The 26,088-nt window shown below is 35.4% G+C and overlaps 1 protein-coding gene across 5 annotated transcripts in view; it reads right to left on the bottom strand.

Annotated features, from left to right (window-relative positions):
- Positions 1-26,088, bottom strand: part of LOC141397780 (rho guanine nucleotide exchange factor 10-like protein) — a 316,226-nt gene that overhangs the window by 183,759 nt on the left and 106,379 nt on the right. The window contains exon 2 of one of the 5 annotated variants that reach the window (XM_073974503.1): positions 3,245-3,259. The exons of the other annotated variants lie outside the window; for them this stretch is intronic. The gene's annotated coding sequence lies outside the window, so the exon portion shown is untranslated. The remainder of the gene's footprint in view (positions 1-3,244; positions 3,260-26,088) is intronic. 5 annotated transcript variants of the gene reach the window in all.

Raw genomic sequence — 26,088 nt, 5'->3', positions numbered from 1 at the left:
ATGGTCTGCTATGAGAAAACCTTGTGTTATTCTATATGAAGCACTTAAGGTCCTCTTTTATAAGAAGACGTTAACTTTAGGACTTTCTGGTCTTCAATAAGACGACCTAGTGGCCTTCTATAATAAGACTTTGCGGTCTTCTGTAAGAATACCTTGAGGTCTTCTATAAGAAGACCTTGTGGTCTTCTATAAGAAGACCTTTTGGTCTTCTATAAGAGAACTTTGTGGGCTTCTATAAGGAGACCTTGTGGTCTTCTATACGAAGACCTTGTTGTCTTTTATAAGAAGGCCTTGTGGTCTTCTATAAGAAGACCTTGTGGTCTTCTATAAGAAGGTTTTGTGTTCTTCTATACGAAGACCTTGTAGTCTTTTATAAGAAGGCCTTGTGGTCTTCTATAAGAAGACCTTGTGGTCTTCTATAAGAAGACCTTGTGGTCTTCTATAAGAAGACCTTGTGGTCTTCTATAAGAGAACTTTGTGGGCTTCTATAAGGAGACCTTGTGGTCTTCTATACGAAGACCTTGTTGTCTTTTCTAAGAAGGCCTTGTGGTCTTCTATAAGAAGACCTTGTAGTCTTCTATAAGAAGACCTATTGGTTTTCTATAAGAAGAACTTGTGTTCTTCCTATACCTTCTTTAAGAATACCTAATGATCTTCTATGAAAATAACTCATGGTCTTCTATAAGAATACCTTGTGTTCTTCTTATACCTTCTATAAGAATACCTAATGATCTTCTTTGAAAATAACTCATGATCTTCAAGAAGAAGACCTTGTGGCCTTCTCGAAGAAGACCTTGTGGTCTTCTAGAAGAAGACCTTGTGGTGTTCCATAAGAAGACTTTGTGGTCTTCTATAAGAAGACCTTGTGGTGTTCTATAAGAAGACTATGTGGTCTTCTATAAGAAGACCTTGTGGTCTTCTATAAGAAGACCTTGTGGTCTTCTATAAGAAGACCTTGTGGTCTTTTAGAAGAAGACCTTGTGGTCTTTTAGAAGAAGACCTTGTGGTCTTCTAGAAGAAGGCATTGTGGTCTTCTGTATGAAGAACTTGTGTTTTTCTTATACCTTCTATAAGAATACCTAATGATTTTCTATGAAAATAACTCATGGTCTTCTATAAGAGAATCTTGTAGTCTTCAAAGAGAAGACGTTATGGTCTTCTATAAGCAGACCTTGTGGTCTTCTATTTGAAGAGCTTGCGGTCTTCTATAAGAAGACCTTGTGGTCTTCTATAAGAAGATCTTGTAGTCTTCTGTAAGAATACCTTGTAGTCTTCTATAAGAAGACTTTGTGCTCTTCTATAAGAAGACCTTGTGGTCTTCTATAAGAAGACTTTGTGATCTTCTATAAGAAGACCTTGTGGTCTTCTATAAGAAGATCTTGTGGTCTTCTATAAGAAGACCTTGTGTTCTTCTACAAGAAGACCTTGTGGGCTTCTAAACGAAGACCTTGTGGTCTTCTATAAGAAAACCTTGTGGTCTATAAGAAGACCTTGTGGTCTTCTTTAAGAAAAACTTGTGTTCTTCTATAAAAAGACCTTGTGGTCTCCTATAAGAAGGCCTTGTGTTCTCCTACTAGAAGACCTTGTGTTCTTCTATAAGAAGACTTTGTGGTCTCTTATAAGAAGACCTTGTGGTCTTCTATAGGAAGATTTGAAGTCTTCTACAAGAAGACCATGTGGTCTTCTATAAGAAGACCATGTGGTCTTCTATACGAAGAGCTTGTGGTCTTCTATAAGAAGAGCTTCTTGTCTTCTGTAAAAAAACATGAGATCATCTATAAGAAGACGTTGTGGTCTTCTATAAGAAGACGTTGTGGTCTTCTATAAGAAGACGTTGAGGTCTTCTATAAGAAGACTTGTGTTCTTCTATAAGAAGACCTTGTGGTTTCCTATAAGAAGACATTGTGGTATTCTAGAAGAAGACGTTTTGGCCTTCTCGAAGAAGACTTTGTGGTATTCTATAAAAGGACCTTGTGGTGTTCTATAAGAAGACCTTGTGGTCTTTTATAAGAAGACCTTATGGTCTTCTATAGGAAGACCTTGTGGTCTTCTATAAGAAAACCTTGTGGTCTTCTATAAGAAGTCCTTGTGGTCTTCTATAAGAAGACCTTGTGGTCTTCTATAAGAAGGTTTTGTGTTCTTCTATACGAAGACCTTGTAGTCTTTTATAAGAAGGCCTTGTGGTCTTCTATAAGAAGACCTTGTGGTCTTCTATACGAAGACCTTGTTGTCTTCTATACGAAGACCATGTGGTTTTCTCTACGTAGACCTTGTGGTCTTCTATACGAAGACCTTGTGGTCTTCTATACGAAGACCTTGTGGTCTTCTATACGAAGACCTTGTGGTCTTCTATACGAAGACCTTGTGGTCTTTTATACGAAGACCTTGTGGTCTTCTATACGAAGACCTTGTGGTCTTCTATACGAAGACCTTGTGGTCTTCTATACGAAGACCTTGTGGTCTTTTATACGAAGATCTTGTGGTCTTCTATAAGAAGTCCTTGTGGCGTTCTATTTGAAGAGCTTGTGGTCTTCTATAAGAAGAACTTGTGGTCTTCCATAAGAAGATCTTGTGGTCTTCTATAAGAAGACATTGTGGTCTTCTATTAGAAGAACTTGTGTTCTTTTATAAGAAGACTTTGTGGTCTTCTATACGAAGACCTTGTGGTCTTCTGTACGAAAACCTTGTGATCCTCTATACGAAGACCTTGTGGTCGTCTATACGAAGACCTTGTGGTCGTCTATAAGAAGACCTTGTGGTCTTCTATACGAAGACCTTGTGATCTTCTATACGAAGACCTTGTGGTCTTCTATACGGAGACCTTGTGGTCTTCTATACGAAAACCTTGTGGTCGTCTATACGAAGACCTTATGGTCGTTTATACGAAGACCTTGTGGTCTTCTATACGAAGACCTTGTGGTCTTCTATACGAAGGCCTTGTGGTCTTCTATAAGAAGACCTTGTGTTCTTCTATGAGAAGACATTGTGTTATTCTATAAGAAGAAAACCTTGTGGTCTTCCATGAGAAGAAATTTAGTCTTCTTTAAGAAGATCATGTGGTCTTCTATATGAAGACATTGTGGTTTTCTATGAGAAGACTTAGTGGTCTTCTATGGAAAGACGTTGTGGTATTTTATAAGAAGACATTGTGGTCTTCTTTAGGGAGGGATATTTGAGATAAAATGTTCTTTTAAAAAGTACCACTGTAACAAAGAGAACCTGTTATTCCACTGTAGAATGACACATATTTTTATTTATTCTTTATAACGGAAACAATTTGCAATTGTCATGGGCTTAAAACAAATATAACCCAGAAACATTTGTTGTCATAAAACAACAAAAAAACGAATCAACAAAAAATAATAACAACCAATAAATTTATTTAATAAACACTAGAGTATCTATCCTCGGTGAATAAAACATTCACAATAAATTGCAACAACATTAATAAATAATGATGAAGAAGAACAAGAATAACGCCAATGAATAATACAAATATTTTCTATGGCAAAGAGACCAAAGTTGTTATTTTGTTTTTACAACTCGAGATAAACTCGCTGAATTGCTGTTGATTTTGTGCATGGATACGTGTTAAGCTGATAATAAATAAACAAAACAACAGGGTAGGAGAAGTAGGGAGGAGGAGGCGGAGAGACATTCACTCAGTGCTCTAAAGACCATATCAGAAAAAATGATAAGAATATCAAACAAAGCCAGTCCATGCCGATGAATAGCGGAAAAGGGAGAGAGAAAAAAAATCGGAAAATGTCATATATCACAATGTGCAAAGATATAACATAAATAAAGAAATAACAATAACAAGAAAAAAATCATATTATGATTTATTATTGCTACACTGTGAAAGAGACCAGAGAGCCATCTTGATGGTCCATTGATGTGGTTGCTAAATATTTTTTTCTCGAGTGTAAACATTTCAATATCTTCAATTGGATACTTGTTTTTCGTTTTTCTGTAGGCTCATCAGACAAAATAAAAACAAAATGCTCATTTTTAATCTTATTATGTTTAATAATTATGATGTTGCTCGTTGGCTGGCTGGTACTGTTGTCATTTAAGCTGTTGTATAGAGAGAAGAAGAAATATGTCATATTTTGTAATGTTGACATTTAAACAATATTAATTCCTCTTTATTTAAGCACTTTAAAATATTTTTCATCATCATCTGAATTGTGTACCTTGTAGTAATTTTGTTAAATCGTGTTTGTCATATCAGGCAATTAAAGGTATGTGGTGGAGCAGGAGGGGGTGGTAGGGTAGGGGATTTACAAATATCACCAAAAAATAACAAAAGGTGGAAAGCCCACAGTGACAAAGAATACAACTAGGCAGGTGGTGGTGGTTGCCACCAGAGATAGTGGGTGTGTAAACGATTTTAATTAGCCTCATTTTTCGGAGGCACGAGGGGAAATGGATGTATCGACATAATTAAAAAATATATGTATACAGCAAATAGGTATGTTGCAATATAGCACAACAATGTTGTTTGACTGATATTTATCTAATTGGGGTACATTTTTTGTTACTAAAAATTAAAGACAACAACATGGATTTGTTTTGTTGAAGATTAAACATTTTAGATTTGTTTTAAAGATGATTTGCTCCGTTGTCTCATAGTATTGCGTATGTAAAAAATGCTCCCATTTCTAATAGTGCTGCGGAAAAATTTACCATTATTCTCTGTTAACGTTCACCTTAACTCCTATACAGAATATTACGCAAAAATTAACCATTATTTACCTAAAAGTGTTTAAAGAAAAAAACAATTATTATGCAATTATTCAGTAACTGTACTTTTTAATTTTAATATTTTCATTTAATTTTAACGTAACATATTAATTACGTTTTCTAGTTAAATTTAAACAATTTTATTTTATTCTTTAAATTTTTATTACTTTTAATATTTTATTCAAATTCTATGAAATAACTAAAACAAAAACAACAAATATCAAATTCATGTTCAAAAACCAATTAATGAACACGTATTAGAAAATAAAGTCTTAACCTATAAATATAACACGACAGACGACGTATTAAAATATGTATGTAAACACAAAAGAAAATAGAAATTATAGGGTTACAACTTGTCCATGTTTTTCAACAATAAACACTTGTTAACCACATATAACTAACTGAACAGCTTGATTCTTCAATATACGCAGCAGTCTACTGACCGACCGGTCCAAGGTACAACACAATAGAATGCATTCACACCTAATGAATATGTAGGATGTTTTACATTTTCAAGGTTGTTGGTACATAAATTGAAAAACATTTTCTAAAGCAAACAAAAAAAAAAATAGAAAACTGAACTTACAAAATGTTTCTTTTATGTGTGGGAGACAGAGAAAAGATGTATACGTAACGGTCTGCTTTGTTGTTGGTGAAAACTTACCTAAAAAGAAAGGGAAAGAAAAACAATATAATATATTATTAATTTATTTGATATATCGAATTACATACAAAAATAATAAATAACCAGTAATTAAATTAAGGTTTATTTGTGTGCTAGATAGCCTGAGTACAATATAAATTGTTGGCAATAGAATACTAAAGGCAAGGTTATTTTGTATCAAGAAGAAAAACAGAATAAAGACATGCTGTAATTAAGTGAAAAATGTGTTGGACAAATTAAGATGGGTACAGCTTTGTAATGTATAAGGTGTTCTCATTCTCGGACTACAATTATAAAATAATTGTTCCACAAACATCTTAGAAGGGACAAGGCAGACTTCTCTCATATCAAAGAGTGCACCGCGATTCATATTAGCTCAACGGCGAACGGCGTGTCTTAAGACACCACTTCTAGAGATGTTTCACACTGCTGAAATACTCAGGAAATGTCGTCAACATTACACTGTCGAGTTGGGAAATCTAGTTCATAGTTCACTGTCCTAGTTCAAAAACGTATGAGTAACGTGATACAAACTAATGTGTGAAATTATGTATACGCAAGTTCTACATACAAACGACCGGTGTCCATTGAACTAGATAGTAAACTAGGTCGTTCAATTTAACTAGATTGGCACAACTCTATTACACTGAGGGTTATTTTGCTACCGAACCCGGACATTCAGCTTGCAAGCCGGGTATACATACCATTGCACCACCGTGGCACGCCATGCTCGGACTATGATCCAACAAAAATTGGGAACCACATGAGCCGCTAAACCCATTACAAAATAATGTAAAAAAATACTTTCTGTATTACCAGTACGCTAAGAAACAATGAGTTATTACATTGATGTTTTACAAGGCAAAAATGTTGTGTATCTAATGAGTACAGTGGCATAAAAACACTTCGGAACATCTATCCTTTATTTTAAATTTCAGAATTCTAGATCTACACGTTCGCTTAATGCAATACCATGATTGGTGCCTTGTAATACCCATCTAGTACGAATTTCTGAAAATCCAGCCTCCTTCATGGTTACTGACCCTTATCCAAAATGTCATGTTTCCAGCTAGAATCAATCATTTCTTCAGTCAATCATTCATTCAGTCAATCAATCATTCAGTCCATCAAACCTAATTCTTTTATTTATATAGAGAAGAAGCCAACCTATAAACGCCCATTTAGATTCCTTTAAGTTAAGGGAAATATTTACACTTAAGCTTTCAAAAGAGCCCGGCCACCAACCAGTCAGTCACTTATCACCGCAGACAGACTCATTCAATATTTCTATTCATTTTGAGAATAAATGTCGACTTTTAATTCTGCCAGGATAACGATCTAAAAATAGGCAAACTATTACGAGGTAATATTGTTACCAAAGTAACTTGTGGATTTAAGATAATTTAGACTAATTTCCTTCAATTTAAATAATCTGATTTTAGTAGAGTTGTGTAGTTCCGGAACGAACTAGTTCCAAGGAACTATTCCGGACAAGGAACTATTGGAACTATATCCGGCTCTTTCATTTATATAGTTCCTTTAGTTCATATAGTTCCAGCCGTGCATATAATTCCTTTCATTTATATAATTCATTTTCTTTCTTCGATCTTTCACGTTTGGTTCCTTCATCATTCAGATGCGGCCACAATGTTAAATAAATGTAAATTACATCCTCGTTACATTGCTGCAATTTATTTATTTTTGTGTCAATTCATCCACCAAAAAATGAAAACAAAAAGAAAGAGAAAGATGCGTTAAACTACTTCATTCTCGGAACTATTTGGAATTAAGGAAATAAAAAGAACGAGGAACGAGAAAGATGCATTGAACTATAACGGTCCCGGAACTATTTGGAATGAAGGAAATAAAAAGAACATGGAACGAGAAAGATGCATTGAACTATATCGCTCTCGGAACTATTTGGAACTATGGAACTATATTAAGGAACTAGTTCCTTTTGGCAAAAGGAACTAGAAAGATCGATCCGCTCCAGGAACTATATTGCCCAACTCTAGATTTTAGCGTAAATTTTTTCTTAAACATTTACTTTTTTATCGCAACAACAACTACTGTATAGAATTTTACTCAATATTTTCCATAGGCATATTGTTCTTCATATGCATATTGTTACCAAAGTTACGTGTGGATTTAAGTTAATTTAGACGAATTTCCGTCAATTTAAATAATCTGATTGTAGCGTAAATTTTTTCTTAAGCATTTACCTTTTTATCGCAACAACAACTACTGTATAGAATTTTACTCAAAATTTTCCAAGTTTATTTAGTGCTTTTGTTGTATTTTCTCCCATATATGATTTGCTGTAGCTTCATTATTTTTCTAAATTGTGACGTTATGCATTGTTACCTCTTCTACTCTTTCCTACGTTATTACCTCTGCCTCATTTGTTGTTTACATTCATCCGTCTGTCTGTATGGGTGTATATGCGAATCGATTGACATTTCGCTTGACCATTGAAGATTATCATAGATTTAGGATTCTAGAGCAGGCTATGCTGCAGCGAGCAAGTATAAATACGAGAGAGTAGCAGGTGCTATATTTATTTGCTATAAATAGTATCGGGGTATGAAACAACGTTAACATGGAGTTAAGTTAAACCTAATGCCATAACAAATGGTGTCAGAAGTGGGATTACGAAAACTCCTACTGTGAAGTTTGAGGATTTACGAGGGGAAGGCTTGAGCGAATAGTAGTGATGTAAGAGCAATGCTAACAATTATGATGGAACCAGAAAACTGACGGAAAAGTATGAGAAATTGGAAGATAACTCTACGAAAATAGAAGAAAGCTTCGAAAGTCTGGAAGAAAAGTTAGAAGAAATTTCTAAAAAAAATATGGCGGACTTGAAGAGAAAAAAGAAAAATTTATTCTAAAAAAAATCATCGAGAAAATCGTGAATATCACTCAAGTTATCGAAAAGAGAATTGAAGATGTCGATGGTCGGGTAAAGAAACGATATAAGAAATTCTATATAAAGAGTGAGAAAAATAAGATCGACAACAAAAAGGCAAAGAAGTCAAGCTGAAAATATATCCTGAGAAAAGGCTATATTGTCGAGCAAAGACAAGGAAGCAAAGAAAAAGTTCCTAGAAGACCATGGCGACGAAAGCGCCGACGTTAAGTACTAACAGTACTAAATTAGTGGTTTTATTGAAGTTGGATGCACATTCCATGAACTACGCATTGAACTTTTCTCTTTCAAATTTTTTTTTTTAAATTTTCGATCGAATTTACGATAGATATTGTTTGAATATGAATATGGGAACCTAGGTATTCCGGTGTTCTAAAGTATATCTATGGAAGGCCTTTGCATTATATGATAAATAGCTTTTAGGCTTCGTTTATAGTGGGTAGATCCTGCGACAAGAACACTTTTTTCTATATGAGAAGAAGAAGACATTTTGAATGTCTCGTATGAGAAAAATATATTTATGAAGAAGACATTCTATAGATTTATCAATGATAAGCAGTTTTCAAAGTTCTTCTATGACGTTTAGGCGTCTTTGCTTTGAAAACTTTTTAAAGTCTTCCCTACTATGGTAAGAAGATTCCCCTTCTATGGTTAGAAATGTTACCATTTTATGGTAAGCAGTCTTTTAATAGGCATTCTATGGGAAGAATAACTTCTAATTTCACTTTATTTGTTGTACAAAATGGTGAGCATAAGCGAAATTAGTGGCTAAATCATCCGAAGTTAATTCAATCGACAGTTTTCGAGCACCCCGAGAGTGACAGGGCGAAGAGAAGAGTATAACGTCGCATCAAATCTCTTCCTACCGAGGATGAACCACCACAGTTTACAATGGATGATGTTGCGAATGCCATCAGGAACACTAAATCATCCAAAGCGTTGGGCACTGACGGAATTTCCATGGTAATGTTGAAACAGTTGGATGAACCAGGAGTGGAGTATCTCACAAAAGTTCTCAACCTGTCGCTATCACCTTCATTGTTCCCGAAGTCTCGAAAATGGGCAGGTTGGTCCCACTACGGAAGCCCGGCAAGGATGCCAGCAAAAGTGAATCGTACAGGCCGATTTCGCTTTTGTCGCCCGTAGCAAAGACCCTTGAGGCCTTAGTCCTCCCCAGTATCAGAAATAGCTATCAAGTTGCCGATCATCAGCATGGATTCCGTAAGCAGAACACACGACAACTGCGCTGCTCGCCATTACACATACATAACATATATTTGTCAAGGACTCAACCGCAGACGGCCGTGCGATAGAACAGTGATGGTGGCGCTTGACTTACCAAAAGCTTTTGATACAGTCAGGCACTCCACCTCGTTTGAGGACATTGAGCAGACAAGCCTTGGGCCAAGCTTGAAACGTTGGATAGTCAATTATATGTGTGGACGCCAGTCGTACGTGGAATTCAAAAACAAGAAGCCCAAACCCCGTAGAGTGAAACAGGGAGTGCCCCAAGGTGGGGTGATATCTCCGGAACTGTTTAACCTCTACCTCTCCTGTATTCCGCCCCCTCCAAGCGGCATCGAGATCGTAACATATGCGGATGATTGCACGATCCTGGCGTCAGGTACCTATCCTGATGACATTTGTGAGAGACTGAACAACTATTTAACCGACCTTACCACCTTTTTCCATTCGAGGAATATGCAGCCGCCACAAAATCAACAGCAGCTCTGTTCACCATATGGACTGCGCAGTTTGGAAGAGAATTGAATGTCGTGGTCGACGGTGGCAGAATTCCGACCACAAACTGCCCCAAAATTTTAGGTGTCACATTCGACACTACTTTCAAGTAGTGCGCGCAAGCCACAGCTATCTGCGACAAACTGAAAAGTAGGAACATGGTCCTCAAGTCCCTAGCCGGCAGCACTTGGGGTGCAGATAAAGAAACCTTGTTGACCACATATAACGCGAAAAGTCGGTCTGTGGTAAGCTATGCGGCGCCAGTTTGGTCCCCGGGAGTATGTGATACGAATTGGAAAAAGATGCAAACCTGCCAGAATGCCGTCCTGAGAACAGCAACAGGGTGCCTCCTCAAGTCTTTCGCGGAACATCTACATGAGGAGGCGAAGATCCCTCCAGTAAAGCAACACAATGAGATGCTTTCGTTGCAGTACCTGCTTGGGTGTTACCGTGAGAGCCATCCCAATCACCATCTGCTGGCTAGATATTCATGCTGAGATGAGAGAGATGTCCAACAATATAGGAGATAACCCCTAGATCAACAGGCATATCAAGCATGTTTAAATAGTATTCACACGGATGCAGTTGCTAAGGCCATAAGCAAATATAGTGTGAATAAAGTCCTAGAAATACATCCCCCATCTATCGCAGCTGAGGAGCGTCAGCTGCAACGACAAACTGGAGTAGTTTTGTCTCAACTACGCTCGGGATATTGCAGTCGCCTAAATTCTTATTGTGCGGAAATCGACTGCGCCGTACAAGACATCTGCCCAGTATGCGGCATGGGCCCGCACGACACAAAACACCTTTTCCACTGTCCAGCCAAACCTACTCATCTAACTCCAGTGGATCTGTGGTTACATCCCATCGAATCAATTCTATACCCTTAGAAACTTCAACACTACCAAAGTGTGTAAATATCTGGAAAGTTTATGATTTTATTTAAATAAAATTTTTTATTTTTATTTTTAAAAAACTTGTCTATGAACATTATTTTTCTTTGTAAAGAATTCAATTTATATTCCATTAATTCTTTTAAAAAAGAATCTGAAGAACATAATTGTTTTGAACTTCAAAGTAAACCTTGTTACCATGAAAACAATAATAATGAACTATTTTTTATTATTATTATTCTTGTTTTAATGAATTTTTATTTTCAAGGTACTGTCGTCCACTGGGGGGGAAAGAGAGGGGGCCAGAAAACTTCTTCAAAATAAATATTTTTTGAATTAAACGCAAAATGTCGGAATATTGTTGTTGTTTATATTGAGGCTAGCCATAAAAGATCTCAATTAATGGTCATTTGTAGTGGGGTGGGTGATTGGATGTGGCTTCCATGTTGCCACAATTCTGGGAAATCATCAAACCCCAAATGAAAAGAAAAACTTTGGAGCAAGAAAACAGAATATTTTGTTTGGAAAAAATAATTAAGACATTATTGTTTTCCATTTTTGCTGGACATGTGTTTTTTGATATTATTTTTCCGCCAAAACAGGAACCAATCGATCATACATGTCCACACCATGATAATAATACCCTTTGGTGAAAATAACAAACACAAATGGGAAAAAGTGTTAACATTTGTTGTGTGTTGTGTGGGACCCAACAATAGAATATTGTGCAAGGAAAGAAAATCGAATATTTACCCTCTAACACCAAAATAGTAATAATAAGGGGGACATGAGTTATATAAATCAACAAGCTGAGATAAACGATATTTATGTCTTTTCATGTTTTTTCTTTCTTATTTTCATTCAAACCACTTTTGTTTTGCTTTAGAAAGAAATATCTATTCATTTCGGTTTTGTTTTTTTCCCAAGAAATATTGTTACAAGTCTTTAACTACCCTACAACACCCCCACGTTTCTTTCATTATTTTACAACATCGACAACATATTATGCCAGTGACAACTGTCATTCATTCATTCAGTCACTCACTCACATCGCCGCCAACCAACATCACTCTACTCTACATGTATTTTCCATATGCTATTGAAAGTTTTGACGACAAGAAGGAGGTATCTCTGATGGCATGTCTTTTTTTACGAGTGAAAGAAAGAGTTCCATGGCTTTGCTTTTGTTTTGCTAGAGAAATTTGAAAAGGAAATGGCCCAGCATATGGGGAACCAAGCGAACGAACACACATTTAACAAGTTTGACAGTTTTACTTTAGCCTGTTGTCAGCGGCAACATAAAACGTCAAATTAATGTCAAATGTGTTCGTCTAGCTTTAAGCCATTGTTTTTCCCTCCACAAAGTTATTATAAATTATTGGTAATAATAAATGAAATATATCACCTAAGAGATGGCAAACAATGTAGGGAAATAATGTTGAAGTATGTTGGTTAACTGGACAAAACAATAGGTGTATACATATGTACATATCCGGATTAGTGGGCAAAAAGGAAAAAACGAAAATTTGGGGGCCCTTCGTTTCCTGTACTAATAACAAGTTAATTTGTAAAGAAATTGTGAAAGGTTGCTCAATAGAGCGCGGTTTTGAGGCATAAAAAATCTTTATAGATGTTTCAAAGCTGGGAGGGAAATAAAGACAAACCTTTTTTTCAATATTTACCCCTTGAACATAATCAACTTTTTATAAATCTATTAAAGGAAAACTCAAGGTAGTTATTGTACCGCTAAAATGTTTTGTTTTTAATTTTGAGTGTGAGTTCAGGTAACGAGCTTTCATTCCCTTCATTTTTTTTAACACAACTTCTTTCGAAAACATCTCCCAATGTAAGTAATTTATCATCACCCAATATCTTAATGATATATTCCACATTCTCTGTCATCTCCGCCTTCATTTCCCTGTGATTTATTTCAAAGCCTGATGACATATTTCAAGCAAAAATATTTACACGCATATTTATTATTAGTTACAACAAACACAAAAGGCAACAAATTGTTGTAATCGCATTAACTATGAAATAAACAAAGAAATACAATATTCCTAATAACAGGCAAATTAATCTTATTAACAAAATTGTATAACAGACGAAAAGAAAAAATATTAAATTCAAACACTCAAGCATGCGACATATTGCATTAAACAAAAAAAAAAAAAAAAAAAAAAAAAATATGGAAAACATGTGAATGCATTTTTGCTCAGTACACCTACACAATTTTTTTGGGAATGATGAGGAAGATCGAGTCTTTGGGTCATGTAAATTATGTTGAATATCATAAATTGTTTGGATTTTGTAATACCTTTGTTACCATTGTTTTTTCCTCGGGTTTTTAGGTGACGCAATTGATTTGCATATCTAATTGTATGCATTATTAATTTTTTCACACCGACATATAGGGATCATAAACGGTGGTTTAAATTTAAGAAGTAATTGAAAATTCGTGACATAAATGACTCACAATGTGTTGTTTCATAGACATTCAATGGTAGAAGGGAGGAAAGAAAGCAATAATGTGAGAGAAACGTCTCCTAATGTGTTCTATACGTTCTAAAACTCTTTTGAACATAAGAGGTCTCATTAAAGGCCTGTATACATCGAATACCTCCTAAAGGTCTTCTTTACATAGAAGATCTCCTAAAGCCCTTATAGAAATAAGAGGCCTCATAAAGGCCTTCTACACATCAAAGATCTCCTAAATGTATTTTACAGATAGAAGACATACTAAAGGTATTCTATACGTAGACAATCTACTTCTATACATAGAAAACCTCCTAAAGGTCTTATATACATACATAGAGGGGGACCTTCTAAAGGTCTTCTAAACATACCCGGGGGAAAAGGGCCTCTCTAACATACGTCCCAAACATATTTTGCATCAAACATATATTTGTTTGCAATCAGTGCCAAACATAACATATGTTTGGGTGCAAACAAATATATGTTTAGATATACAAAATATAAATACAAACCCAAAAGCCGCAAAAAAAAAACACATGTACCAGTAGGCGTTTACTGAGAGCAAGGGAGCGCTCACTGGCTATCTCTAACATATACACATACATATGTATAAATGGTGGTGGTTTATTGAAGGGCATAGAAATACCAAACACAAAAGAAACAACAGACACACAGGTACAGAAAAATTCGAAAGAAATACACAGAAACAAAAAACAAATTCCTTCAATTTATGAACAGTGTTCAAAATTTTTTTCCAATGTTCACATTTTTGCACTTTATGAACCTAATTGATAAAGCAATAAATAGTAGTTTCTTTTTTGAATGAAACATAAACATGGGATATATGTATGTCTATTCTATTTTGCAAAATATGAACCAATTCATTCATTTCAAAATATTATTCTTTAAAGCAAGAAAAAGTTTACTTATATTCAAAACTTTGTTTATATTTCCAGGTGCGCCTTAACTAAATTTAAATAAAAGGTGCCTACACCTGGGAAGTTTTTGCGGATTGTAAAACTTTAATGTTCATAGATTAGAAAAATCAAAAAACAAAAAAAATCGCGGGAGGGATTTTCAAATAAATCGCGGTCAAAGTTCACATTTTTGGGACTTTTTTAGGTTTTCACGATTTTGCTTGGAAACCACGAGTCGTATCGTAATGGGACTAAAGAAAATGTTGTAGCAGGGAAAATTCTCTATAAGATTGACGTTAATGATTTGTTCCTAGGATTTACCATTTTTGAGATAGTGAAGTTCAAATTGGGACAATGGACTGACTGCATCGCCTCCTTATAAAACAATGTCATGCTTTTCACTTTAAGTGAAAACAGCTTACATCTGGGATGTTTTTGTGGATTCTGAAACAGCAATGTTGTTGGATGAGAAAAATCCAAAAACAAGAAAAAATCGATGTAGGGATTTTTAAATAAGTCGCGGTCAAAGTTCACATATTTAGGTTTATTTTAGGTTTTCGCGATTTTGCTTGGAAACCGCAAGTCCTATCAAAATGAAACTAAAGAAAATGTTGTAGTTGTGAAAATTCTCTAGAGGATTGACGTTAATGATTTGTTTTCACGTTGTACCATTTTTGAGATAAAGAAGCTCAGGTTACATTTTTAGTTTTTTTTTTTTTGCTAGGGTTTCGCGTTTTTGCCTGAATACGGCAAGTCTTATCGATATGGGAGCTGAGAAAATCTTATAGCTGTGAAAATTCTCTACAAGATTGATTGTGTGATTGTTTCTTAGGCTGTACCATTTTTTAGATTTATAAGTTTAAGTTGGGAAATTCCAGTCATGGCATTGTTTTATAAGGAGACGATACAGTCAGTCCATTGTCTCAATTTGAACTTCAATATCTCAAAAATGGTAAATCATCAGGTAATCATTTTTCCATTTTAAAAATCTAAAGCCGTCTGGCCCAGAGTTAGAACCCGGGTATGCAGAATGCCAGCCGAGCATGCTATCCATTGCACCACCGTTCCATATAATACTCATGTAGACTAATGGTCTTTATGTGTTCAACGTTGTACAAAATAAATAAATGTAAACAATCGCTTTTTTGCATGAAAAGAGAATCGGGGAGAGAGGGGCAAAAAACCAGAGAGCAAATAATAGAGAAATTAGGGGAAACTAGAAACTTTATTCTTGTTTTTTAGAAAATCATTCATACTTTTGAAAAATATAAATTTGTACATGAATACAAAACTTTGTCCACTCACTTTAAAAGAGGTGCATTCAAATTATGGACAAAAAATTATGTACCGAATTCGTGAAAAATTCATATTTTTGTTTTGTTCTTTTTTTCTGTGTACATAACAGACTTAATAAAAGAAAAACGTGTTGGAATTATTTACAACAAGTAAAAAAGTGTCAGTCGGCTTTGCCGACAGAGGTATACCCTCAGCCAATGTGAATTGAAACTTTCATCTACGGACAGATAGAATGTATTTAGCGTATCTTCAGAATTTTTTGGCCCTTTTTCAACATTTGAACTTGCCGACAAAAATGTGGATTAGGAATTAACACAAATGTTGAACTTTTGTGGGGGAGGTACCCTTAGGGAGGACCGATATGGGCCATTTTAGAAGTTAAACTAAATTTTGACAAAACATTATGAGATCTACAGTTTGGACCAAACTGGTTGCACCATTCAAGTGATATCGTCCTAACATTTTAGTGACATTTTTTAAGTATTGGGGAGAAGTACCGGAAGTTGGGGACAGGTATTGCCCCATGAAACTAAGTTTGGATAAAATATGACGAAGACCAATTTTGCACCAAATCGGTAGTTCGAGAGCCACATATTGTGACATAGGGCTTTTTACACCTTTCGTGATGTTTTACCAAGAAATATGGACCTGCTCCTGAAAAAACGTTTGCCGTCGTAATGGAGGTAGCGAATGCAAATCGCTTCAACAAAAATCAAAGTGCTTCGAGAGCAGGTATTAAAGTGAACTTATCCGAAATTTTGTATGGGAGGTACCTAAAGGAATGCAAAAGTATAGTCCATATTCAAACCTGATCTATATCTGGAAGTTATATTAGGATGTGCAGAGTATGGATTACATCAGTCACTCCCTTCCAAATTTATCGTGCGCATATTTTTTCCGAAGATTTTTGAATTTTTGTGAGGGAGGTACCTGAAGGAGTGGACCGACATGGTTTATCTTCGAACTTAAACTATGTTTGGACAAAATATTACGAAGGCCAAATTTGGACCGAATTGGCAGATCCGTTCGAGATTTATCTTGCGCTCCAACCACTACACACGGTGTCATAGGGGTTTTTTTGCACCTTTCAGACTATTTTCTAAGGAAGTATGGACTTGCCCCTTATGAAACTGGTACTGGGACAGCGAATACATGTTGCTACAACAAAAATCAAAGCGATTCGAGAGCAGGTCCTAAACTGAACTTATCCGAAATTTTGTGTGGGAGGTACCCGAAGGAGTTGACCGATTGAGTACATATTGGAACTTCATCTAAGTCTGGTAGACATTTCACGTATTGCAAATTATGGACCAAATCGGTTACTTCCGAAGGAGTGGACCGATACAACCCATCTTCGAACTAAAACTAAGTTTGGACAAAAAGTCAAATTTTGGACCGAATCGGTTGATCCGTTCGAGAGTTATCGTGCGCTCCAGCCAGCCAGACAGAGAGACGGACATTGCTCAATCGACTCCAAATTGTCTGAAACACATTTCATCCAAACGTACTTGGGGTCTAAAACCATTTTTTTCCCACATTTTGCCCGTATGAAAGTGTATATAACCTCGTTATCATAAATGCTGAGGGTATAATTAAGATATGTTACAAAATGTTGCAACCATATATTTGTTTGCAACTAGTCCCAAACAAATATTTGTTTGGATCCAAACACATTTCTAACATATATTTTTCTGTATATTCTTTTATACATAAAAATACCTCCTAAAGGTTTTATATACATATAAGAAAACTTCCTACAGGTATTCTATACATAAAAGACCTGCTAAAGGTCTTCGACACATAGAAGACCTTCTTAAGGTCTTCCACACATAGAAGACCTCATAAACCTCACCTACTAAAGGTCTCCTCCACATAAAAGACCTGCTGAAGGTCTCCTACACATAGAAGACCTCCTAAAGGTCTTCCACAAATAGAAGACCTCATAAAGGTCTTCCACAAATAGAAGACCTTCTAAAGGTCTTCTATACATAGAAGACCTGCTGAAGGTCTCCTACACATAAAAGACCTGCTAAAGGTCTTCGACACATAGAAGACCTCCTAAAGGTCTTCCACATATAGAAGACCTCCTAAAGGTGTTCTACACATAGAAGACCTCCTAAAGGTCTTATATACATAGAAGACCTGCTGAAGGTCTGCTAAACATAGAACACACGTCCTTAAATAATTTATGCATAGAATATCCAATAAAAGTCTTCTATAGGTACACTTCCTAAAAGGTAAAGGACCTTTAAACAGGTCTTCTACAGATAGAATACATGCAAAAGGTATTCCACACATAGACGACCTCCTAAAAGTGTTCTACATAGAGAAGTCCTACTAAAGGTCTACTCATGGAATATTTCCTAAAGGTATTCTGCCCAATAACACCGCCTTAAGGTCTTTTACATATAGAAGACCTCTTAAAGGTCTTCTAAACGTACAAAACGTCTTAAAGGTCTTCTACACCAGAAGACCTTCAAAAGGCCTTCTATACATTGTAGACCTTCTAAATGTATACTAATTATAGAAGAAAAGATACCCGACCTACTAAAGGTCTCCTATAGGAGGTCTTCTATCCGTAGATAGAGGTATTCCCTCAGTAAAAGACCTTTAGAGACTTTAAAAGACTTAAGGTCTTCTACATATAGAATACCTACTAAAGGTCTTCTATACAACGAAGGTTTTTACACATAGAAGACCTTCAAAGGTTTTTTAAACATCAAATACCTCCTAAAGGTCTTCTCCACATGGAAGACCTCTTAAAGGTCTTCTAAAATTAGAAGACCCCCTAAAGGTCTTCTGTACATCAAAAGTCTCTTAATGGTCTCCTAAAGATGTTTTACACACAGAAGACATCTTTAAGGTATTTCGCATATAGAAGGCCTCTTAAAGGTCTTCTACACACAGAAGACCTCTTTAAGGTATTTTGCATATAGAAGGTCTCTTAAAGGTCTTCTACACATACAACACCTCTTAATGGTATTCTTCACATGGAAGACCTCTTAAAGGTCTTCTACATCAGATGGCTGCTAAACAGTCTTCTACACATAGAAGACCTCTAAAAGGTCTTCTACAGACAGAAGACCTCTTAAAAGACCTTCTGAAGGTCTCCTGTATATAGAAGACTTCCTACAGGTCTTCTGTATGTAAAATATTTCCTAAGGGTCTTTCATACATACATATGTATTTTGGAATGTGCCTAGTCCCGCATTTTTTCTTAATTAACTGAAATTTTTAACAAGACTTTAATACTGCCTCGGCTATTTTTTTTGTGACGTGTCTGCCTAAGGCATACGTTTTCATACCTATGAAATGTAATTGAAAATGCCAATAACATGCAAAACGAAGCACAGCATGGGAGAAAAAAACAACAACAAAACAAATTTAATATTGGCGCCCAATAACAAGTGATGATGCCAACAACAGGAAGGAAGTTCAAATACCCAAAGCTGAACATACACAGCTACGCAAAATACATGACAAGAAGAGTGGAGTCCCTATTGATAGACTCAAAGAATAATGACGAGTCCCAAGGATAGGATAAAAAAAATATTTAATTAATGTTTAAATCCATACGATATATGTAAATTCATGTAGCTGTGTGTGTAAGCGGCATTATTAAAGTTCTCAATATTGTGTATTGGACAATTCCGGTTGCCTGTCTAGATCTACATAACAAGGCTCCTAAAATACAAGGGGGTGTTTAAAAAACAAATCAAAGGGAAATAACCAAAGTGATTGAAATGAGAATTCCAACACGCAGCAGCAGCAGCAGCACCATCACCAACTGTTTGAAAAGCACTTTCGAATGCAAAGCAGGCTATAGCAGACAATTAAGGTGTTTGAATGGCACGCCAAAGGTGAAAAGGAGAAGGAAAGAAAATTTGAAAAAGCAAAGTAAGATTTTCTATTCAATTCTTTATTGATTTAAACATGGCTTTGTAACCTAAAAATTAACATAAATATGTATTCCAAACACCCAAGCAAAAGAAATGGAACCTGTTATGAATTAGATTTCCAAACTCCCTCCAAAGCTGGCTCTATTGAAATTGGATGTTAATGAAAGATCTTGATAATAATTATGATGTTGATGCTGATGACCGACCGCCCGACCACAACAAACGGTGGGTGTTTTTATCATCTCCCTCCACACCATTCATAATTGATTTGAAAACTACTTTGGCACGCACACAAAATGTTTTGCAAGATAATAAAGTTTAAGATAATTAAGAAAAATCTTATTTTAAATTTGATATTATTTTTGGTGTAGTTGATATTGAAAACTCTGTGTGGAGGAGGTGTTTGTATAATAAAAGGTAAATAAGAAGTTGATGAACGCAAAGAATTGCGCGTCGCTCGCAGGTGAATCTGTCGGTCAATGGCCAAACATAATTGAGGTAAACTCACGTAGTTTCTTTTTTGTTTTGAGTAGTTTCATTCTATAATAATATTATTATTTGTTCTTGGTTTCAAGTACTTAATTATACAATTTTTTATTTTGTTTAAATAGAAAACAATTTATATATTCGTTTGTTTGTTTATTTGTGTTATTGACTGAATCACATTCTATTTATTTATGATTTTTTCCTAAACAACAAAATGACTCAATCTCAATTTGAAAGTAATTTTTTTGTGGCAAACATTATTAGAGAAGCAAAATAGAAAAAAAAACAGATTTAAAATTAATTGCGATTTCAAGTGTTTTTCTTAAGATATTACAGTGGCTCAGAGGAGGAATATAATATGATGCCGTCTATTGAAGTCGAAAACAGATTGAAAATGTTCATTTATTAGTTATATAAGCGGACGATTTTTTCACTGAGGAAAATTTTTCTTCAGATCACTTAAAAAAAATCCGGTTTTTTCAAAAGTTCCATGATTTTTTTTCTATAGAAAAAAAAACCATCCCCATCCTCAGCGACCTATAGAAAAAATTTCCTCAGGTCCCTGAGGATGGTTTTTTCTATAGAAAAAATTTCCTCAGGTCCCTGAGGATGGTTTTTTCTATAGAAAAAATTTCCTCAGGTCCCTGAGGATGGTTTTTTCTACAGAAAAAATTTCCTCAGGTCCCTGAGGATGGTTTTTTCTATAGAAAAAATTTCCTCAGGTCCCTGAGGATGGTTTTTTCTACAGAAAAAATTTCCTCAGGTCCCTGAGGATGGTTTTTTCTATAGAAAAAATTTCCTCAGGTCCCTGAGGATGGTTTTTTCTACAGAAAAAATTTCCTCAGGTCCCTGAGGATGGTTTTTTCTATAGAAAAAATTTCCTCAGGTCCCTGAGGATGGTTTTTTCTATAGAAAAAATTTCCTCAGGTCCCTGAGGATGGTTTTTTCTATAGAAAAAATTTCCTCAGGTCCCTGAGGATGGTTTTTTCTATAGAAAAAATTTCCTCAGGTCCCTGAGGATGGTTTTTTCTATAGAAAAAATTTCCTCAGATCCCTGAGGATGGTTTTTTCTATAGAAAAAATTTCCTCAGGTCCCTGAGGATGGTTTTTTCTATAGAAAAAATTTCCTCAGGTCCCTGAGGATGGTTTTTTCTATAGAAAAAATTTCCTCAGGTCCCTGAGGATGGTTTTTTCTATAGAAAAAATTTCCTCAGGTCCCTGAGGATGGTTTGTTTTTTTTATAGAAAAATTTCCTCATGTCCCTGAAGATGGTTTGTTTTTTCTATAGAAAAAATTTCCTCATGTCCCTGAGTATGGTTTGTTTTTTCTATAGAAAAAAATTTCCTCATGTCCCTGAGGATGTTTTTTCTATAGAAGAAATTTCCTCAGGTCACCGAGGATGGTTTTTTCTATAGAAAAAATTTCCTCAGGTCCCTGAGGATGGTTTTTTCTATAGAAAAAATTTCCTCAGGTCCCTGAGGATGGTTTTTTCTATAGAAAAAATTTCCTCAGGTCCCTGAGGATGGTTTTTTCTATAGAAAAGATTTCCTCAGGTCCCTGAGGATGGTTTTTTCTATAGAAAAGATTTCCTCAGGTCCCTGAGGATGGTTTTTTCTATAGAAAAAATTTCCTCAGGTCCCTGAGGATGGTTTTTTCTATAGAAAAAATTTCCTCAGGTCCCTGAGGATGGTTTTTTCTATAGAAAAAATTTCCTCAGGTCCCTGAGGATGATTTTTTCTATAGAAAAAATTTCCTCAAGTCCCTGAGGATGGTTTTTTCTATAGAAAAAATTTCCTCAGGTGCCTGAGGATGGTTTTTTCTATAGAAAAAATTTCCTCAGGTCCCTGAGGATGGTTTTTTTCTATAGAAAAAATTTCCTCAGTTGCATGAGAATGGTTTTTTCTATAGAAAAAATTTCCTCAGTTGCATGAGGATGGTTTTTTCTATAGAAAAAATTTCCTCAGGTCCCTGAGGATGGTTTTTTCTATAGAAAAAATTTCCTCAGGTCCCTGAGGATGGTTTTTTCTATAGAAAAAATTTCCTCAGGTCCCTGAGGATGGTTTTTTCTATAGAAAAAATTTCCTCAGGTCCCTGAGGATGGTTTTTTCTATAGAAAAAATTTCCTCAGGTCCCTGAGGATGGTTTTTTCTATAGAAAAAATTTCCTCAGGTCCCTGAGGATGGTTTTTTCTATAGAAAAAATTTCCTCAGGTCCCTGAGGATGGTTTTTTCTATAGAAAAAATTTCTTCAGGTCCCTGAGAATGGTTTTTTCTATAGAAAAAAATTTCCTAAAGTTTTTCTATAAAAATTTTTCTCATTTTTGCTATACAAAACTTTCCTCAGGTTCTTTACAAAAATTGAGAATATCTTCATAAATTGGCAGTGTTAATTCCACCTCCCAAGTTCAACGACCATTCAATGAGATTACCACCATTAAGGTAAATTACATTTAATAGGCATTTTTGAATTTTCTTAAGCCCATTAAGTTCTTAAATGTTTTGCATAATAAATTATTTGATAAACTTGTCAGACATTCAGACATTCTTCAGCTTTATTTCTGAAAAAATAAAATAATCATTGAAAACAGATAGCGATGAGTATTGTGAAAGCTGCAGCTGCTTGGCATAGTTCCAAAAGACTCCACATTTAACATCTTGAATTGTTACACTTACAATAGTAACTCGCCAATACACATAAACCGAGAAAAATATACATATAAATTAATATTTATATATCAAATCAATTTAATATTATAATGCACAAGTCCAACCAAAACGACTAACATACATATTTACACAAGTCTCCCCTCCATCGCCCATTGATAGACAAATGAGTTGGGGTGATATGGATAGAGCAAACGAAAAAAAGAAACAAAACAAAACTTGTAATAATAATGTAATAAAATAAATTTTAATCAATTTTATTTGATTCAAAGTGAGAAGAAAGAAGAAAACCGCCGTCTATCGCAGCCGACAACGTTCAATTCCGCTATAGCGTTCCATCTTTTTTTTGCTGAGGCGAAAGTGAGTGGGCAGAAAATAAATGCTTTTGCATTTATTTATTTACCGCCTGCCTGACAGAGTGAATGACTAGCTTGACTCACTAGCTTTGTGCACTTGATATACAAATAGTGGATTATATTTGATTTTCAGCTTTGAATTTTGGTCATAAAAAAGACGAGCGCAAGTTCCTCAACGTAAATAAATAAACCATGGAAAGATCTTGATGTGCGCGACCGCGAAATTTTTTTATGTTTGCAATTTACATTGTGTGACATAAATCATCAATTACTTGGAATAAAATCGCACTGCTATACAACAAAGCCAACACTTTAACTAAATTTAAATTTGTTAAATCGTAAAAATTAAACTGCGCGTCATTTTTGGTGTGAACTTTAGGCCCAGCCATCCACAACATAAAAACCCCATGCAAATATGATGATGACGATGAATGCGTCTCAATGATGTCTTCGTTTAATGATTTGTTTTGGGCAAAATCCATGCGAGCAAAAATGTGGTAAAAGTTGTTACCTTGATTTTTTGAGTCTAATATCAAGTCGGGAAAAATATAGTGGGTATTAGGGTGTAATGGTTTTTCAGATAGCAGATAGAACTGTTTCGTGTAGAAAGAATTATTTACTTTAGATGACTTTTGATTTGACTTCTATAGAAATTAGATCGCCTGTAGAAACAACACTGCCTATGGGTCACCTGCAGAAAGAATAACTGTAAAGAATCTTCTATATATATTTCCTAAATATCAAAATTCGATTCGATTTTCAAAATTTTTTGTAGGATTCGTGTTTTAGCCACAACATTGAGCAGGTAAAGTTTTTTCATCTATTGTACCATAAATGCGGCTTTTAGTGATTTTTCGTGAAAATGCACCATTGGCTCCATACAAATTACTATGGAAATAAATATCTTTCTGGTGGCACAGGTTAACGTTAAGGTTTTTGGATCAAATGGAAAAAATTAAAAAAATCGTTCTCGTTTTTTGGGCCATCCTAGTGAACATCAGTCATTTTAGTTGGTGCCGGCAGGGTTTTTTAGAGTTTTAGGCGATTATCTCAGGAAGTATGGAAATGCACCCCCCACCGCCCCAAAAGAAAAAAAACCATAATAATACCGTTGTAATAAGAACCGCGAGGACAACATGATGTCCTTAAACTGCATTCGTGAACTATTTTAGCGAAAAATATTTTGAATTTTTGTCCGAGAAGAACCCGATAGGAGCCACAACGACAGTGGTAAGCACGTCCGCCTTGCACTCAGAAGGCCTGCGGTTCAATTTCTCGTCAGAACCTCAAAATTTTCGGCGGTGTTACATCCCCTAGGTGTTGGTTTACATTTCCTGAGTATTTCAGCCATGAAAAACCTCTTTAGAAGTGGTGTCTGTAGAAATCCTTTAACTGTCTTCTAATAGTCTTTAGAAAACCGTAAAAGGGTCGCCTGAGGTCTATAGAAAGCCTTTAACAGTCCTCTGATAGTCTAAGGAAGACCTTTAAAGGTCTTATGAGATCAATAGAAGACCTTTAAAGGACATCTGAGTTTTTTCTGAGGTATATAGAAAACCTTGAAGGATCTTCTGAAGACCTTAAAGGATCTTCTGGGTTCTATAGAAAATAGGTATTCTTCTAAGGTCTATAGAAGACCTTAAATTACTTCTGAGGTATATTAAAGACTTTAAGAAGTTATCTGAGATCTATAGTTGACTTCCAAAGGTCTTTTGAGGTAAATAAAAGACCTTCAAAAGTCTTTTGAGGTCAATAGAAGGCTTTCAAATTACTTTTAGGGTCTATATATGACTTTCAAACGGTTTCTGAGGTTTATAGAGTTTTCTAAGGAATATAGAAACCCTGAAAAGGTCGTCTGAGGTCTATCAAAGGCATTTCAATTTCTTATGACCCTCCAAGGTCTTCTGGGTCAAAAGAAGACCTTCAAATGTCATCTAAAGTCTATATAAGACATTCAAAGGCCTTCCGAGGTCTCAAAGGTCTACAATAGACCTTCAAAGGTGTTCTTAGGTCTAGAGTAGATCTTCAAAGACCTTCTGATGTCTATAGTAGATCTTCAAAGGCCTTCCTATGTCTATAGTAGACCTTCAAAGGTCTTTTGATGTCAACAGTAGACCTTCAAAGGTCTTTTGATGTCAACAGTAGACCTTCAAAGGTCTTTTGAGGTCTTTAGTAACACCCATTCTTGCAAAAGGGTTTAAGCAGCACCCATTCTTTCAGAAAGGGTCTATAGTACCACCCTTTCTTTCAGAAAGGGTCTTAGGCAACACCATTTCTATCAGAAGGGGTATTAGGAAGCACAATTTCTGTCAGAAAGGGTCTTAGGAATCACCATTTCTTTCAGAAAGGGTCTTAGGAAGCACCATTTCTTTTAGAAAGGCTGTTAGGAAGCACCATTTCTTTCGGAAAAGGTCGATAGTAGCACCCTTTCTTTAAGAAAGTTTCTTAGGAAGCACCATTTCTTTCAGAAAGGGTCTTAGGAAGCACCCTTTATTTCAGAAAAGCTCTTTAAGAAGAGGCCTATAGAAGACCCCAATCTTTATGAAAGGTTCTGTAAAGAATCCTTTCCATCATAAAGGGTTTAGGAAGCACCATTTCTTTCAGAAAAGGTCGATAATAGCACCCTTTCATTAAGAAAGGTTCTTAGGAAGCACCGTTTCTTTCAGAAAGGGTCTTAGGAAGCACCCTTTATTTCAGAAAAGCTCTTTAAGAAGAGGCCTATAGAAGACCCCAATCTTTATGAAAGGTTCTGTAAAGAATCCTTTCCATCATAAAGGGTTTAGGAAGCACCATTTCTTTCAGAAAAGGTCGATAATAGCACCCTTTCATTAAGAAAGGTTCTTAGGAAGCACCGTTTCTTTCAGAAAGGGTCTTAGGAAGCACCCTTTATTTCAGAAAAGCTCTTTAAGAAGAGGCCTATAGAAGACCCCAATCTTTATGAAAGGTTCTGTAAATAATCCTTTCTATCAGAAAGGGTCTATAAAGAATACTTTCTTTCAAAAAGGGTCTATAGAAGCACCCTCT

The sequence above is a fragment of the Musca autumnalis genome, unplaced genomic scaffold (assembly GCF_047663935.1).
Source record: "Musca autumnalis isolate F117 unplaced genomic scaffold, ASM4766393v1 scaffold_3, whole genome shotgun sequence".
NCBI lineage: Eukaryota > Metazoa > Arthropoda > Insecta > Diptera > Muscidae > Musca > Musca autumnalis.
Note: the sequence above shows the minus strand (reverse complement) of the source record. Positions and strands in the feature narration are given on the sequence as shown.